General features: G+C 45.8%; 1 pseudogene; it reads right to left on the reverse strand.

Moving 5' to 3' along the window:
• Positions 1 to 1,098: 1,098 nt before the first annotated feature.
• On the reverse strand, positions 1,099 to 1,807 carry LOC136135178 (S-phase kinase-associated protein 1-like; annotated as a pseudogene).
• Positions 1,808 to 5,192: the final 3,385 nt, after the last annotated feature.

Here is a 5,192-nt window from a genome sequence, read left to right on the forward strand (position 1 = left end):
GTATGGAGGGTGTTGGGGGAGGGATGGATTGGGAGTTGGGGATTAGCAGATGCAAACTATTATATAGAGAATGGATAAACAAGCTTCCACTGTATAGCACAGGGAACTATATTTAATACCCTGTGATAAACCATAATAGAAAAGAATATGAAAAGGAATGCATATATATGTATAACTGAATCACTTTGCTGTACAGGAGAAATTAATGCAACATTGTAAATCAACTATACTTCAATAAAATAAAATTTTTAAAAATTACCATACCAAATTCTACCAAAATAGTTACCTATGAAATAATATGATGTCTGGCATTTGCTTCAAAAGAAGCCATCGGCAGAGGTAATAGATGAAAGCTATTGTTAATGAGTTGCTATTTGAAGCTGGGTGAAGCTGGAAATCCATTATACTATTTTCTTTTCTTTTATGTATCTTTGAAATTTTTCATAATGAAAAGTTTTTGTTGTTGTTTTCTATTTCAGACAAATTTTTGCAAGTTGTTTTATTTACAATGCCAACTTTTTGTGTGTGTGTGTGTGTGTGTGTGTGTGTGTTTTTTCGGTACGCGGGCCTCTCACCGCCGTGGTCTCTCCCGTTGCGGAGCACAGGCTCCGGACGTGCGGGCTCAGCGGCCATGGCTCACGGGCCCAGCTGCTCCGCGGCATGTGGGATCCTCCCGGACCGGGTCACGAACCCGTGTTCCCTGTATCGGCAGGCGGACTCTCAACCACTGCGCCACCAAGAAAGCCCAATGCCAACTTTTAAAAGTCACTAAACTAAAGTTAACTGGACAATAAACTAGGCAGAAATTGCTTTACAAAAAGAGGGAAAGCCCAAAATGCCACTTTCTGTAGAGAACCCACAGTTCAATTTTATTCAGAGCAAAGAAAAAAGAACTTTTGATCATACTAGAAGAAACTGAGCCATAAGTTTGGAATCTGTACTGAAACTACACATGCAGTGAGGACAACATTCTGCTAATACAACTGACTTGCTGCTGCATTTGTGGACTGTTTTTCTAATATTACCAATTATAAACAAAGCAGTGCAACTAGTATTTGGAACAATCCTTAACAGTGTTACAGCATCAGACACAAAGTTTCACTTCTCCTCACACCACTGGTTCTCTTTGTATACCTGGGCTTCCTCTTCTTCAGCAAAATCATTTCTTTTTTTTTTTGTGGCACGCGGGCCTCTCACTGTTGTGGCCTTTCCCGTTGTGGAGCACAGGCTCCAGACGCGCAGGCTCAGCGGCCATGGCTCATGGGCCCAGCCGCTCCGCGGCATGTGGGATCCTCCTGGACCGGGGCACGATACCGTGTCCCCTGCATCAGCAGGCAGACTCTCAACCACTGCACCACCAGGGAAGCCCTGTAAAATCATTTTTGATACTGAATGTCTTTTGAATCTCCTCAGGAATTTTCCCCTTGATCATACTGGCAACAGTCTTGCAGGTAACATCAAGCAAACCTTTGGTGTCTAAGTAGTTTGCTGCCAGTATAAGCTCAAAAAGTGTTCCTTGGTCAACTTTCAGGAATTCTTGATCCCAAACAGGGATATCATCTGTTCACTCTTCTTTGTCCTCACCATCCTCAGGAGGAGGCAGATCATCCTTGTGGTGGGTGCACCCCTGAATGACCTTTTTTAATATTGCTGCATTAACATTTGGCTAGGGGACTGGATCATCATCTCCTTCATCATCCATTCCCAAATTTTCCAAGGTGGTCTTAATAGTCACAGATTGTTTTGCAATTTCAACATCAACTTCAAATATCCCCCCATCACAACTCTGCAACTTAATTGAAGGCATGGTGTTAGGATTCAAGGAGATGGCAGGCCAGAGGCTAATGAGAGCAGGGCGGCGTCTGCAAAAAGAAAAACACAAAAGCTGAGAACAAGGCCAATACCTGTTTTGTTTTTTTAATTAATTAATTTATTTGTTTTTATTTTTGGCTGTGTTCGGTCTTCGTTGCTGTGCGCGGGCTTTCTCTAGTTGCAGCGAATGGGGACTGCTCTACATTGCAGTGCGTGGGCTTCTCATTGTCGTGGCTTCTCTTGTTGCAAAGCACAGGCTCTAGGCCCGTGGGCTTCAGTAGTTGTGGCACATGGGCCCAATACTTGTGACCGGGCTCCAGTAGTTGTGGCACGTGGGCCCAATAGTTGTGGCTCACAGGCTCAATAGTTGTGGCTCGTGGGTTCTAGAGTGCAGGCTCAGTAGTTGTGGTGCATGGGCTTATTTGCTCTGTCGCATGTATGTGGGATTTTCTGGGACCAGGGCTCAAACCCGTGTCAGCTGCATTGGCAGGTGGATTCTTAACCATTGCGCCACCAGGGAGGCCATTTTTTTGTTTTATTTGTTTGTTTGTTTTTTTGTGGCCACTTTTGGTACCACCTAAAATCATTTTGTGTGCATCATCAGTCCACAACCTCTCGGAAGATACTGGCTTAAAGGATAAGAGTGAGGGCTCTAGAGTCAGGCTGACCAAATTTGAATCCTGCTCCACCAGTTACTAGTTGATCTCAGGCAAGTCCCCAAACCTCTTTGGCACACAGCTGCCTCGTGTGAAAAATCAAGCACTAATTTTAATTGAACACTTACTATGGTCCTGTACTGTGTTAATGCTCTCTCATTTTATCCTCCCCACAACCGTAAGAGTTTAGTCCTGTTTCACAGTTGAGGAAGCAGCCTGAACACACGTGACTGAAGCATTTGACCTTTCAGGACCTGCCCCTCCTCCCTCCAAGTTTAGAAGGTCCTCCAGGACCGAAAACAAAGTCACATGTTCCTATATCTCTAATTGCAGCCTTTACCGCCTCTGAAGTTTACATGAGTCAAGGCTGAGCTCTAAGATTCCCGGGAGTTTCTGGTCTGATGACACCTTTCCATCTTGCATAATGTGACCTAGATGCTTGTCTCTTGATTCCATTTTTGCTTGAGGAATTTGCAGGCATGGCTTTTTTTTTTTTTTTAAGACAGGTATAATTCAGTTTAGGATAGACATTTCCAGTGAGAACTGTGGGCAAGAAGTGATTCTGGTCTGCAATCTGTAGCTATGGGCCAATGGGGCTTTCCTAGGAGAGGGACAACTTCATGTTTGAGAGCAAGAAAAGAGGTACTGAGGATAATGAACAAGACTAGGAGAAGCTCTGGCATGCTGTATATTATCTCAGGGAGTTCTTCAGTCCTGCAAATGCTCCTCTGAATCTAAGTCCTCCCAAAAACTGGAGGAGGAGGTGCTGAGCACTCTTTATAGCTATTTATTACTGGTCCTTGGAGGCATTTAATTTCACTACCCCAATGGAGAAAGTGTATAAAGCCCTGGAAGTAGGGTTACCAAATAAAATACATGATACCCAATTCAATCTGAACTTTAGATAAACTATAAAAAAAATTAGTGTAAGAATGTTACATGCAGCATTTGTCACATATTTATACTAAAAAATTATTAATTTTTTATTGCAATTCAAATTTAACTGAGCATCCTACTTATTGTTTTTTAAAGAACCATTTTGGTTTTTTGGTGTTGTTTTGGGTTTTTATAATTAATTTATTTATTTATTTATTTTTGACTGTGGTGGGTCTTCGTTTCTGTGCGAGGGCTTTCTCTGGTTGCGGAGAGCGGGGGCCACTCTTCATCGCGGTGCGCGGGCCTCTCACTATCGCGGCCTCTCGTTGCGGAGCACAGGCTCCAGACGCGCAGGCTCAGCAGTTGTGGCTCACGGGCCCAGTTGCTCCGCGGCATGCGGGATTCTCCCAGACCAGGGCTTGAACCTGTGTCCCCTGCATTGCCAGGCAGATTCTCAACCACTGCGCCACCAGGGAAGCCCCTTCCTACATTTTTATTTTCTAAATCTGGCAACACTATCTGGGAGGGAGGGACTGAGGTGACTAGGGACAGAACTTGTGTACCTCATTTCGCAGATGACAAAACAGTCTTTTTAAAAAAATTAATTTATTTATTTAATTTTTGCCTGCATTGGGTCTTCACTGCTGCACGTGAGCTTTCTCTAGTTGCGGCAAGTGGGGGCTTCCTTGCAGTGCGCGGGCTTCTCATTGCGGTGGCTTCTCTTGTTGCAGAGCACGAGCTCTAGGCACTCGGGCTTCAGTAGTTGGGCCATGTGGGCTCAGTAGTTGTGGCTCACGGGCTCTAGAGTGCACGTTCAGTAGTTGTGGCACATGGGCTTAGCTGCTCCATGGCATGTGGGATCTTCCCGGACCAGGGCTCAAACCTGTGTCCCCTGCCTTGGCAGGTGGATTCTTAATCACTGTGCCACCTGGGAAGTCCCTTTTTTTAAAAAACAATATTTATTTATTTATTTAGGCTGTGCCGGGTCTTAGTTGCGGCATGCAGGATCTTTTAGTTGTGGCATGTGGACTCTTAGTTGCATGCCGCAGCTGAGAGTCCACATGTCTAGTTCCCCGACCAGGGATCAAACCCAGGCCCCCTGCATTGGGAGTGTGGAGTCTTACCCACTGGACAACCAGGGAAATCCCAACAAAACAGTCTTAAAGAGGGAAAATGATGAGCCACGACCTCAGGTCTTCAGTGGTTTCTTTGGATCCAGATCTGAAGCTCCCAGAAGCCCCATGCAGTGTCTTCTCTCCATCAACACACAGTTCTGCCACTGTTTCCCTTCCTCTGGCATTGAATGCAGAATGGCTCCAGGGAAATGGGGGACAGCAGCGTGACTAGCAATATGACTGAGTGTTCTGTAGGGAAAGCCAGTAAGTGACAGGTGGCATGTGGGCTGCTGGGGTTTCTCTCCCCACTCCTTCCAGCTCTTCATCCCTGCTTCCTTCTCTCTCCAAAGGCCTGGGAAACTCCTTCCCTTGCTGGTGGGGGCCTCTCCCAGGCTTCCTGCCCCTGCTGTAGCAGGTCTGGGTCCTGTCCCAGGTTGACCTGGCTGTCCAAGACAGAAGGAGGGTATAGGTGGCTCAAGGCTCTATTAGCCACCAGTCCTACATTCTGACCAGGCCAAGACTAGACTGGCTTTTGGATCAGGGAACTTGGGAGCCAGAGCCACACAGCATGGGAGATGAGGAAATGCTCAGGCTGGGATTCTCTGCCCTTACCAACCCAGCTTCTCCTTGGAGAGCCACCAACTAACTACTTACCCTGGATGTCCTAGAATCTTCACAACATCCTAGGAGGTAGTACCTATTATTCCTATTTAGAGATTTGGCCACTGAGGTT

This window comes from Phocoena phocoena, chromosome 15 (genome assembly GCF_963924675.1).
Source record: "Phocoena phocoena chromosome 15, mPhoPho1.1, whole genome shotgun sequence".
NCBI classification, from domain to species: Eukaryota; Metazoa; Chordata; class Mammalia; order Artiodactyla; family Phocoenidae; genus Phocoena; species Phocoena phocoena.